This window comes from Fukomys damarensis, unplaced genomic scaffold (genome assembly GCF_012274545.1).
Source record: "Fukomys damarensis isolate Sample0158 unplaced genomic scaffold, DMR_v1.0_HiC HiC_scaffold_5, whole genome shotgun sequence".
Lineage (NCBI taxonomy): Eukaryota > Metazoa > Chordata > Mammalia > Rodentia > Bathyergidae > Fukomys > Fukomys damarensis.
Genome location: NW_022900917.1, coordinates 71,469,775 through 71,483,993, shown reverse-complemented (window position 1 = coordinate 71,483,993; position 14,219 = coordinate 71,469,775).

Sequence of the window (14,219 nt, the reverse complement as noted above, 5' to 3'; positions counted from 1 at the left end):
CTTTTTAAAAAAACCAGCTCTTTGTTTCATTTATTTTTTGTATCGTTTTCTTAATTTCAATTGTATTGATTTCTGCTCGGATCTTTATAATTTCCTCTCTTGTTCGAGCTTTGGGTTTTTCTTGCTCTTGTTTTTCTAAGTCTAAGTTTTTGAGCCCGCTCTGTTTTCCTAGTGTGGGCATTCAATGTTATGAATTTTCCACGTAGAACTGCGGCTCATTGGATATTGACGGAGATATCACAAGGAGAAAAGGCAGCTCTTGATTCAATTTTTGATATCGGATTCTATGGTGCATCCTAACAACACACACAATTTTATTCCTGCACTGCTACTGGCTCCCCATGTCCTTCCCTGGTGCCTACCTGAAAAATGTCCAAAACAATGCTGGAATAGGACTCCCTTGGACCCTCTCCTGCCTTTGTCCTCTATTTTCACCATGTAAACCTTCCCATCATCATTCTTCTTACAGTGGGCTGTGATTTTTCTTACAGAAACTCCTTGAAAAAAATAACATGCTGGATCCATCTTCATATTCATGCCTAGGACAATGTCTTGCTCTTAAGCAGAATTGAGAAATATCTGATAGATGAAAACATGTGTGTAATCAGAGATTAGATCAGTCGGAGAGTACATACTTATATGAGAATCCTGCAGTGTTCTTGGGTCATGGTCTTCTTTATTAACAATAAGGAGACCCTCCCTCCAAGCTTCTCCCGTGGCTGAAGCTGCTTGCGTTCAACAATTGGTCTATTTGCTTTTTTTTTTTTTTCCAAATTAGAATATTTCTGTTGACATTATGGTAGGAATGGCCTGATTTATCCCCATGTATCCATTTCTCAGAAGTACTTTAACACTGATACCTGGATGTCTGTCATCAAGCACTCAGAGAACTGTAAGAAAAATATAAACTTTAGAAAGACACAAGCCATTTTAAGAGCAGTGCCAGTAATTTTGGACAAGTGACTGAAAATCTCAGTTTCCTCATCATCGATGATTAAATCTAATAATAAGTGACCTTCAGCATCCTGGTAATTATAAAAGTTATACAACCCCTGCTACCAGACCTAGCTTTGTTCCCAACAGGGGTACTGTTGGCATATAGGATGAAAAAAATTCCCTTTGTGCAAATCTGTTGCATGCATTTTAACATATCAAATATTTCCGGAAGCTGAATTCTAAATGCCAGCATAGCACCCCCAGTTGATAAGGCAGCCAGCCCTCCACACACACACTGCAAGAAACCCAATCATTATCAGATATCAAACTGGCTAATGCTGCTAGGAAGTGTTTAATGACTTCATTTGGCTCACTTCATATAATCCTTGTAAAGATTTTATGACGCACTGGAAGGTTAAATAAATGGTTAAATTGTACAATGGAAAGTAAGGGCACTACACATACAGGCTTGTGAGTCTGCCACCCAGACCATCCAGACCAGGAGAGCTAGTAGATGCTTAATAAACATTCTTTTTTTTCTTCCTCCCAATATGGTTTCATTTCTAGTACCCTTGGGCTAGTAGCAATTGGTTTTATCCCATACCTCTGTCTTGGGATATCCCAGCTATGCATCATTGGACAAAGCCCAATCTTAGTAAGAGTAAAAATACCTTTTTTTTTTTCCTCTTTCTAAAAGTGACAGATGTCTCAGCACCAAATTTGTCTTGCTGGAATGTGACACAGCCCCTTTTCACTGGAGGCAAATGAATAAGATATTAACCCAACATTTCCCCTATCACTTCACTCTCTTTTCCCTTCCATTTCTTCAGGGTCTTCCTCTGCTTCAGGGAATACCTCTTACTATGTTGATTTTTGTTACTGTGGAATTTGGCTGGAGAATTTTCAATATAAATCCAGAATCAAGAATCCTTCCAAATAAAATGCAGAACCACTGGCCCGCTGGCTTACAGCACACCTGATAGAATGCTGAAGTCAATCAATCTACTAATGCTGTAGGCAGACAAGCTCCTTGCTGCCTTGAGAAGAAGAGTAAGGGAGTGGCAGCCTGACCAGGAAAGGGACTAAGGTACCAAGAACTTTATATCCAGGGAAAGAAGGGACTTCCGCTACCATCCAGTCACCTCATGCACCTCATGAGGCACTGGCTTCTCTTCTTTTAACAGGGAAGCATCAAAATACATGCTTTTAATAAACTCCTTGGCTTCAAGATTCTTGAAATTTCCAAAAAGCAGGCAGGCTTAACGTCAGTGAAGAGACTGCAAAATCAAGAGTTAAGTAGGGTGCTGGAAAAGAGAGGTGGATGAAGTAAAAGGCCAGCTCAAATCAAGTGGGCATGGAGCCCCTCATGGGTCCAGGGCTGGGAAGAGTGTGGAGTTAAGTACAAAGTCAAGTAATAATTCATATTGCCTTTGCAGCCAATTCATATTTAATTATTGATTTACACGAATAAGAAGGGAATACTTGTGGATTATTTATTTATTTGTCTGTGTTTGTCTTGATTGAAAGACAAGCTTGGCTTGAGAAGACTCAGAATCATTGGTGTAGGACCCACGGTGGCACTGGCATAGCCAGCATTCCGTCTCCCATTCCACTGACTCTGAGATGTCAGCATCGCTGGATGGGGCCAAGTGGAATCTCCGTGGTCTCCCAGGGGAGCTCACATCCCAGGAGCGATGTTTTCCAGTTCTAGGACCTTGAATGCTTTTTTTTTCCCCTAGCCCTACCTCTTTTCTATAAACAGAGATGATATGCTCTAATCTGAGCATGGGGAGTATTAAGGTAGATAATGTATAATTATTGATTATGTACATATATAATAGGTGAAGAGATACAATCATAAGATATACAAAATAACTTGCATATAGTTGCAATCATCTGAAGGACTCTCTGAAATCATTGCCTCCAAGCTTCAGGATCAGGGTGAAATTAAACCATGGACCAAGGATACATTACAGACTAGTTCTTCTCACAGTATAAGCTCTGGGGATACACACTATTGTTTCCATTTTACAAGTTAGTAAACTGAGTCTCAGAGAGTGTCTAATTCACAGAGCCAGGAAGCCACAGGGACAGCAGAACCTGCTCTGCCAGCTTCCATTCCGAGGTCCACTCAGTTGGGCTTTGTGGACACAGTGACTATTATTTATAAAAGTTTGTTTGCTGTTCAGAACAGACATATCCTTAATTTTAAAAAGATGCACTGATTGATTTCATTTGTATGGGAACCTTTTGCAAAAGCCTTCAGATAAAGTAGTTGCTGGCTCATCCTAAATCCATACTTCTGTTAATGGCTTTTGTAGTTTCAGGGTCATGGGAACTAAACTGTAACCCTAGACCATGAAAAAAAATCCTAGAAAAAAAAGCTGAACAGAAGTGTTTTTCCTTATTTGTTTGGCTCATGTGGAGATACCTTTGTTCTAGATAAGCCCTGTGGAAAAGTGCATAGTTGTGAGAATACGGATCATTTTCCAAAAGAGGAAGCTGCTTTCTCAAAAACTTTGCAGGGAGAAGAAGCAGAAGAGGACATGGACTCAGCCTCAATTTAGCAGATAAAGAGCCAGGAGATTTTTAACATCTTGTCAAAGGAGGTGGTACTGGGAAGGTTTTTAAGTTGATGTAGGGAGGACTTGTGCCTGCCAGCTAGAGCTAACTGGATCCAGGAGTCAACGAATCATTAAAAATCAGAACAAGTGAGCTTTAAATTCCATCTGTTCCTAGATGGACACCCAGACACGACATGCTTTTCTTGATGATAGCAATAGCTAAGTCAGCCTCAGTGAGCATGTGCTTCATACTGGTGGCCAGAATGAGAATGGGTTCATTGCTCAGTTAACCTGTGCATTATTAGGCCTCTTTCCGATTTCAGACCCCACACATAGGCTTCTTCTCCCAACTTGTCACTCTCGAGACCATTGCCACCTTTGCCGATGTACAAAGTGATGGTCAGTGGCTCCCAAGCTGAATAAATGTGGTGGCCTTGGGCAAGGTGGTTCTCCAGTGTGGCTTCATTTTCCTCATTTGTAGTATCGTGAGGTTGGCCTGGGTGGCTTATAGCCTCATACAACTCTGACCTCTAATAACTTGGAAAAGCATCCCCAGGGAAGAATAAAAGCCATGATGTGGCCCATAGGTACTATGACTGGAATCAGTGACACATTCGTGGCTTCAGTCCATTAATCTGTGCATCAGCACACTCACTCTCCACGGCAAAAGGCACTGAGCACCCCCTCTATGTGTCAGGTGTCAGGGAGCACCCTTTCCTTTGGGAGGAGGAAGCGTGTTCAGATGTATTGTGTTATCCTATGGCAATGAAAATGACAGGAAGATGCAAAGCATAGAAATCTTTCTTCCAGAAAAGTAAAACAAAACAACAACAAAAACCCAAACTGTTCAGTGAATAGAGAAACAAGTCAAGAGGAGAAACAGCTCAGCATACCATTATTTCTGGGCCAGACCTCAGTTCCACCACTTACTGCATGAATAGGAATGTTCTGTGCATATCACTAAGACTGTTTTCCCCTCTACTGTCCCAAGGCAGCGATAACACTACTCTACTTAAAAGAATGCTTTCAGGAATGTTTATGTGGACTCAGTAACATAGTCAATGAGAAAAGATTTGGTCGAGTGTAAGGAAAGGTGAACAATTTTTTTCCTGCTTATGTCCACTTTTGTTTTCTCCCAATATTAGCACAGAAAGCAATATTCATGGAGCTGATATGCTGATTCCTGATATTCTGTACACCTAATTTCAGTGCTCATCTCCAGCCCTGAATAGTGAGATTGCTATCCATTCTGTCCCCCTAGAAATTTCAAAATCTTCTTATAGTCTCTCAAGGTATAAGAGAAAATTAAGTTTTATTTATGACCACTGATGTACCCTGCTTATATGAAAAAAGGAAATTAACAAAGCAAATCTCTAGCAACTGATTTCCTTCCCAATTTCAAGTCCAAAGTGTTCTACCTACCTTACCCTTGCATTATCTTACAAAATAATACTTCCTTAGCAACATTTAATAGCTGAAACAGAGAGGCCAATTGGGCTACAAGAAGTGTAACAGGTTCTCAAGAATTCTAAACCAGGAGTCTTAAATGTGGAGCCAGGTTTAGATTGAGTCCCAGTCGCTAAGGAGCTCTGTGAACTTGGCTAAGGCACCATGTGTTTCTTGTCCTGTTCCCTCATCCACTTTCCTAAGATTGCTATGAGAATCAGAAAAAAGACAATGGATACAAATTTTAAAATGATAACCCCATATGCATACATTAACTGTGTAAATAATTAATGTTAATATTGGTAATAAACATAGTAATACTGACATGTATCCAACAAAAGCCTCAAAATAAATTCTCTTCATTCTTCTTAGCAAATGCATGAGATGACAGGAGCTTGAGACCCTACTTGCTGAGGAGTATAGCAGATGAAAGTCCGACCCCTGTCATCGGCAGGTAAAGAGCACAGCAAGTCCTGTGTGTATATTTCCACCCTGGTGGGGCAGGCGGCACTGATCCCTGAACTTCCTACTGCCCGGGTGGGAACCAAGCGCAACCATCTGTTTACTTGGACATGCACCGATTCATGGATGAATTGCAGCAGACGCAACCTGAAATGGATCTGAGTCCCATCGTTATCTAGGTTCGGGATGTGAATCAGCCTTTTATTATGAGCTAACCCAGCCGGGTGACACTTCCCTCTGCTGTGCATCCTCCATGTGCCTTGTATGAACTTCTTTCAGGGAACTGATCAGACGTCACTGCATCCAGACCTGTTCAACCTGTCACTGGACTCGATATGCCTGGAGGGCAAAAACCTGGAGTGCAGGACTCTAACCTAAGCAAACAACATGAGCAGTGTGACCATGTACGTAAGGAAGGGTTGAGGATGTGGGTGATTGGGTACATGAATGGACCTGTTCCTCACTCTTACACCAAAGTGCAGACCATGTTTCAAAGTAATTTGACAACGGTGTTTACACAGACAGTTAAGATGACTTCCACCCCTGAATTGAACACTCAAGCCCACACCACAACCACCACTGCAGTCTTCTGTTTACGCTAGATTCTCCTCAAAATTTCTTCAACATACTGTATTCTGGCTCAAAGTAGGCTCCAGCCCTGATTACCAAGGTCTATCACTTATAGATTTAGTTTCACAGAGGAAGTCGCTCTTGGCTTTAGCTGTGTGGTCACCAATGACCATGCCTTTCACATAACAAAAAATCCAAAGAATCTGGGACATCTCTGATGGTTCTGATGCCAGTCGGATGTTTCCCCAAGTGCCAATCAAATATTTCCTTAGGAGTGTCTCCTTGATTACACCCTATTTGCCACAGCTACAAAGATTTCCCATGTTCATTGCAGAAAACTGATGTCACTCTAGTGTCTAGCAGATAAGTCAGCAGTCTTGGCCCACAAGGTGACTCTGGCCTGCTGGTTGTATTTGTAAATAAAGTTTTATGGAACATGGCCTTGCACAATTATTTGTGCATAGTCAGCAGGTGCTTTCCCACTATTGCAGACCTGAATGTTTGCAACAGATTGTAGGGCCCAGAAGCCTAAAATATTTACTGTCTGCCCCTTACAGAAAACCTTGACCAAACCCAGCCTAATAAACTTGCTTTGTAAATCAGATGTGTGAGTTGTTTGAGCAAGTTGCTATGAAAGAGAGCTTAGATTTTCAGCTGGTCATGAGTGGATCAAAGTTTTTCCTCCCTCCTATTGCGAATCCTGATATCACGAAGAGAAAATGTCTTAATTGGCATTGGCTAATGTCAGATAGAACTCAGACAATCCTAACTGGGAAGAGACTGAAGCAATAAACACTCCTGGCACTCAAAGATCAAGCCAGAACTCATGAGAAGAGCCCAACAGGAAAGAAATAAATGTGCATGGAGCTGAGCTCTTTGCCCAGGTTGAACACTTATTACTGAGTGACTGTGCACACATTGCATACCCGAATCTCAGTGTCCTCATCTGTGAAATGGTCAAACAATACTGACTTATACATAGTATTTGAAGTTCAAGTGTGAGGCAAAGAGAAGAGGATGTGCATGCCTTGGATCCTGGACGAAGTCTCCCTAAGGTGCCTTTCCCTGGACACCCCAGCTCCTCCAAGCTCCCTTCACACAGGGAACTTTCACAATTAGCATGCTCTATTATATGATGTTTTTATGTCAAAATGACACCAGCCACTGCAAATTAGGTGCCAGCATGCTTTGTCACCATCCCTGAAAATGTGTGGATTGGAGGTGGCACAGAGTATATCACTGACATAGGAGGCATAAATCACAGCTGGAGCACATCACAGACTGGAAACCTGATTGAACCAAATGCCATTCACATGAAGGGAAATCTGGGAATCCTGCCAGCGTCTTCCCAGAATAGTCTTTTTTTTTTTTTTTCATTCAAATTCGCCCCAATGTTCCCTCTTAGGCAGACCTCTTTCTCTGTCATCATCTTAACTGGGTAACTTTTCACCTCTTCCCAGTCCTGTGGCAGGAGGACCAGATTCTTCCTGGGTCTTCCTACTGACAGATTTACAGGCAGTTACAACGTCTGTGTGGTGAGCACTGTACATATACTTCCGATAGGCCAAAAGAAGAGTTGGGAGAGAGGAGAGCAGACTTCACCTGAGCTGCCAGAGACACCAGGCACACAGAGCTAGAGAAGACTAGAAAGGCTTTTACCCAGTGTGGCCCTACTGGTTTCTGAGGCAGGCTGTTGTCCTAAGATCAACAACAGAGTAATCCCTACAGGAGAATAATCCTGTTGTCATTTATCCACGACAGAGTGAGTTCGATGGCATTTCATGACTTCAACATTTTAAACACAGAACATTGTCTACAGGGATTTTTTAAAAAGTCTACATTGGAAGTACACCTGAAGTTTAAAAGCCTAAAATGCCATTTGAGTTGCAAAGAAAATATAATTGAGTCTTTGGGCAAGAATGAATTTAACCCATACTTCACTCTTAAAACAACATCTACAGCAGATAAGCCTAGAAATGTGCCAGAAACTTTAGGGATGTAATCCTTACATTAATTCTTTCCAAAAATGTTTTTTTTTTTAGCGTCTATTATGAGTCAATAATCACAAAAATAACATTTGTACAAAGCTTTAGTTTTGAAGTACCTTATCTCATTAACTTTTGCAAAACTTCCAGAAATTTCCTTAAGGAGGAATTATTACAATCTTTATTTCACAGGTTAAGGAATCAATCCTTCAAGAGTGAGGACCTTTTTTTAAGGTTATCTACCTTGAAAGTGATGGAGGTGAGAAACAAGTTTATGTCTTTGACTCCAAATATTTGGATCCATGCCTGTCTGTTTCTCCAGGTCTCAGTTAATTCCTTTCACCTTCATTGCATCTTAGTGAGTGCCCAGCATTTTGGCTTGCCTGGGCCATACTGAGAGAAGAGGAATCTTTTTGGGCCACATGCAAAATACATATTATAGCTAATGTATAAGTAACAAAACTTTCTTTTTAATTTATTCTTATAGTAATTTTTTTAAAGAGGGCAAGAGGCCCATGGGCCACAAGTTGGAGAAGCCTGTTTAAGTTAAAATATTCTTTCCTATATTCTGATGGAAAATGGTACTTGATTGTTTTCTCAAGTCTAATTTATTTGTATGAAAAGTTTATATGAGTTCAAACCTTCAGAGGTTCTGCTCCTATAGTTTCCTCCATAGATTAACTCATTAGACCAAGAGAAAGTGACTATTTTCTGTTAACCCAGATGATAAACACTTCAGGCTTTGAGCCACACAGACTTTGTTGCAATGACTAAATACTGTCATTGTATTGGAAAAACAGTTGCAGTATATATAAACAAATGGGTGTGACTAATTTTCAGGGAAACTTTGTTTACAAAAACTGGTAAGGACCAGGTTTGCTAACCCTGGTTTGTTAACAGCTTTAAATTGCTTTTGGTTATACCCTGACTAGTAAATGTCCTCAAAGTTAGGATTTTTATTAATTATCAGGTATGTCAGTCATTGAGAGCAAATAATCGAGTTTTGTATCTTCATTTAAAAGACAACTGATATCAACCAATCACATCAGAGCCCCAAAGATGCCAAAGTAGGAGGCTGCTCCCATACAAACAGAATGGTAGCTGGGCATAGTCACAGCAAGGAAGTGAACCAAAGAAAGGAATTATCATTTTAAGCGCCTTTTATGAGCCCAGCATTGTGCAATATATTTTATATATTTCTTAATTCTCCAGCCATGATTTTACACCTCTTACTGAGGTGGAAACAGCCATAGATTACTGAGTGTCTTGCCCAAATTCATAAACCAACAAGTAGTAAAACTTGCCTTCGAACTCACTGTTGTCTAAATTCCAAAGTACAAATTCTTTTAATTGCCAAGGGGCCCACCCAGGAATAGCCAACTTCCCTCACCAACGCAAATCCTAGCTCTTACACATTCCCAGCTCTGAGTATGGCCTAGGTACTCAGGATAAATTTATTAAAAATAACACTGAAATGATGACCACTGCCTTCAACTTCTAGTGCCAATGAGAGATGGAGATGCATATATAAACTCTACAGAAATCATTTACTGGGAGCCACTCTGCTTCTGCTCTACACCAACTCAACTTCAAGGCTTTGTGGCCATTTAAGAGGAAAAGTACAGCAGTAACCCAGGTGATTAATGAGTAGACGAAACCAATTTTATAAAACTGTTAAGTCAGCAGTGGGCTAAATAAGAAAGCAAAGTGGGCTCCAGGAGAACCAAGACATTCTCCAAAGCTAATACACAATAATGATGTATGATCATATGGCCTTGTGTAAGAATGCAGGGAAGACATTATACTTACTAACACGGGTCTCTTTTGCATGCATCTCAATTTGTCCACAACCTGGAAAACATCTTTCAAGACAAAGAGGGGTGGACTTTCTTCCGATCCATTTATTTCTGGTGAGTTTTCATAATTGCCTTTCTTTTTGATAATAGTGTTGAAGCTTAACCCAAATAAAGCACCTTAATACCATTTCAAATATATGACAATAAACCACACTCTGGGGTTTTAATTCAAAATCAAGATAGGAAACAATTTCCCTTTTTCTCATTTAGTTTGAAAGTTTTGGCAGATTCAGTTATTTAAGGCTTTCTGCCATCATTTTCTCAGGCATGTTGGCTGCCGGGTTGCTATTTGAGACAAGGCAATGGGGGAAAGCTGAAAAGTAGGGAGTATAGAATAGCTTTTTCAGCGGCTGCATATCTTTGAAAGTGGTAGTAATCACCTGTTACTGAATAACCAACTACTCCAATGCTTAGCAACATAAAGTCATAAACACTTATTGCCTCACAGTTTCTGGGGCTCAGGAATCTGGTGTGGGCTTAGCACTGTGCCTCTGGCTCGGGGTCTGTTGTGACAGGCAGTGTGGCTGTCAGTCTTGGCCACCACCATCTCAACTGGTTCCAGAAAATGCGTTTCCAAGTTTCCTCACCTGGTTACTGGCAGCCTTGGGCCATCTACTTCTAACCATGGTGATGTAATTGTTTACAGGTCTAGATTTCACTAGAGGTTTCCTGAATGTGTTCACAACACAGTAACAGGTGATCCTAGAATGAGAGAGAACCAGACTGCACCCAGACAAAAACAGCCTTCTGATAACCAAACACCCAAAGCGATATCCCATCACATCTCCACATTCTAGTCATCAAATACCAAATCATTACACACGGTCTGTGCTCATAGGAAAGGACTGTACAATATGTGCCTAGCAAGAGGTAGGAGTCCTAGCACTCATTCTCAGAAACTACCTACACAGAAGTTCTTGCTTAAAAAATGAAAATATCTCTTGAGTGTAAAACTTCTCCGTTTTTAGCATGTAAAGAGCATGAGAGTAGGCGATCAGCCAACTTTTCCTTAGGGCACTAGATAGTAACTGTTATTCAGAGTATTCCTGGGAGGGCAGGGAGAAGGGGAAAAAATGAGAACCAAGACCTGTCATGTAAAGGTACAAGATCCCAATAATGAATGTAACTGTACTGTATACTAAAATGTACCAATAAATTCAATTTTTTAAAAAAGACAGTATTCCTTAAGCTCTCCATCCCAACTGTTCAATTCTATGACAAAGTAATCCACTGACCATATGCAGACAAGCTGATGTGGTTTTGATCCTACAAAACTTCTTTAACAAAAAGTATGCCAGGATGAGAAAATAAACTCTAGCTAATAAAGCTACTATGATGATGACGTTTCATTATGAAATTTCTGAACAGGCATACATTCATCTACAATTATGCCTGTAAATGCAGAAATCTCAGTATAATTAAATGCTTTAAACACCCCTGGTGAAATACTATTTTTTAACATTTCTTGCACAGATTTATAAAGCATTTTCAGGTCTTTTAGTATTCTTGAGACTCTTGTTTAGGCCTCACATGAGGGCAGAATTCATGTTTAACTTATGTACCTCCCACAGTTCTCACACTTCACAGAGTCAGAGGTCTCAAGTGAATTCAGTGCTTTTAATGAAGGGATGGATGATTAAATCGATCCCCGTGGTCTACACTTCTCTTTCCTTCTCCCATTTCCTTATGCATACTGTACCTCCCAGGATGCCTACATCTCAATAGACAGAGTAGTGGCCTGACCCACACTCACATTCTCCTTCAGGTTCTTCCTTGTTAGCCTGAAGCTCCAAATCATTCCATCCATGGTCCTGAAGTATTCAGTGTGGATTGGTTCACTCTCATCTTGGCTTCACCACCAGAAGACCAGGGAAGGGTGGGAAGGAAAGAAGGGAAGGAAGATACAGGAGGAAATCAAGAAAATTCACAAGACTGAATTAGGGACTTATTTCTATGCATGTTAGCTATTCAGTGCTTAGACCACACCTTTAAAGTTGATGTTGCCTGACTCCATTTTGCAAATAAAGAGTGTTAGAAAGTGTCAGTAAGCTTGCTCAAGGTGATTAAACTAAGGGCTAACAGAGAACCTAGTCTGCAATGACTCTGAAGCTCATTTCCTTACACCTACTCTATCTGCACATCCCACTTGGCCTGGCACAGCCCAAGTACATGTATATTTTCTTAGCAAGACTATCAAAAAAAAATCATCCTTTGTGCTCTCAAATGTGTCATTTTAGATAATAAATTCTCCAGTAATCTGTACATAAGCTTGTGTCTCCATGGAGATAGCTTTGGAACCTGTCATGGAAACAAATACCTATAGTTAGCAACTATAGTCAGGAGTTTTACTGTAGAGCTAAGGAAGAACATGGGTTCTAATGGAAAGAACATCAGTTGCCCAAAATACTTTGTGGAGTTCTTGTAAGGTCACTGGATGTCATGTGGTGCATGGTAGATGGAGGGTGGGGTACCATGAAGACCATCAGAAGAGCATCCACAGGGTCATGGGGACAGGGACAGCACACATGTGCAATGATTTTTAAGCAAACATCAAAGTATTTTGATTTAATTATCCTCTTGAAATTTCTAATAAAGTTATTTCTCCACTTAGATTCCTGTATAATAAGGTCTCTGTTTGAATCCTGTGGAGTCTTCATTATTCTTTCTGCTGTGGGTTAACTTGGTCTTTGTGGATGTTCACATATCACATTCCTAACTTGGATTTGGCCAGTGAGACCTCCCATGCTTGGCATTGTGAATCAACCTTATCACCTTGTTAGGAATTCTTGTGTGATAGTCATCGCTTCCTGTCCACTATGACAGTTTGTGATCTTTTCCCCTATAATAAAGATTTCCAATACTTTTGTGACACTTCACAGTTTCCAAAGAGTATCATGCAGGTTACTTGCTGGATCCTTACAACAACACTTTGGGGTGGCAGAAATGGGTCTACATTTTACAGATTAGAAAACTGAGACCCAGAAAGTTCAGATGACTCACCCAAATTTACGCAGCCAGTAAAAATGTCCAAAGCTGGGACACTTACAGGAAGAGAGGAGGTTTGATTTGTTTCCCTATCCTGCCAAATGCTTTGTTTACAGCTGGAAATGAAGATATTTATGTTTAGTGGCTGGGTGAATTGCTGAACAAGTACTGTATATAGGACTGAGTATATAGTCTTTTCTCTAAATAAGACAAGAATTGAAACTTGTTCTCATGAGAAATATCAAAAGCTATATTTAGATCAGGAGGAAATGTCTGAGGGCAAAGATGATAGTTGGGAAGAACTAAGAGCCCTATGTAGAAAAATGATTGGATGTGGAGTGCTGCATAAATGGGAATTGTTATATGGGAAAGATTATTCAGATCATTACAAGAATACATGTTCCAGCAGACAATTATGTAGACATGTAGACATTAGAAGGCTCTCATGAAGAACAAGGTTTATATCAAGGGGCTGCTTTCAACAGGAGCTAGACACCTCTTCACCTAGAAGAGAAGATCCAAGTGTCATGTCTCATAACTAGATGATTACTGAAGTCTCTTGACTGTGGGAGTTGGGGGTCATTCCATTTAGGTGCATTTTGGCACCTGCATTTCATTCTGTTGTCTCTGTAATATACCTTTCAGCTGTTTGAGTTGAGTTGCTGCTGAGAATTCTGTCATACTAACACAAGTGTCCATGAATATCACCACATCTTTGATCTATCGCCTAGCAACCATTCTTGTTTTGATGCTGAAGTATCTAAGCCTTAGCCACTCATATAGTAACAACAGGTGCAAACCATTTAAAGATGGCTGCATCACAGTACCAACCACGAGGTTGATATCACTGGAACAGGCTGCCCTGAGGCTGCTCACTGTGAGGGGCATGGGTAGCTTCCTGTCCTATGTTAAAGCATCACACACTAAGAACATGTTATCAAAACATTTTTCCAACCTGAAGCCCCTGAGGAGAAGAAGTTCCAGTTAACATCCGGGATATCTATATTTAAATTACCCTGAACACATAAACCAGCTCATGAATTACCATAGAACTGGTCAGTGAGGTATGGGAGAAGGTGAGGTTTATGGGGTTTTTTTTCTTTCACTAGGTTAAAAAGTATGATAAGGATGACTCCTGAAATAAGGAAAGCTAGGTAATATTGGTAGGGAGTTTGGAGATTACAAAACATCTTAATTTTACAGATGAGATAACTAAGGCACAAACATTCAATCAAGTGTTTTATCATCACACAAGATAAGTGCTTGTTTTAGTCATTTTCCTCGTTTCTGGTACAAAATGCCTGACACATATCAAATGGGGAGAGGTTTATTTTGCCACAGAAACAGCATGGCAGTGGGTCTGGGAGGAGGAAAGATGCTCAATCAGGAAGAAGAAAGCAATGGGAGCAAGATAT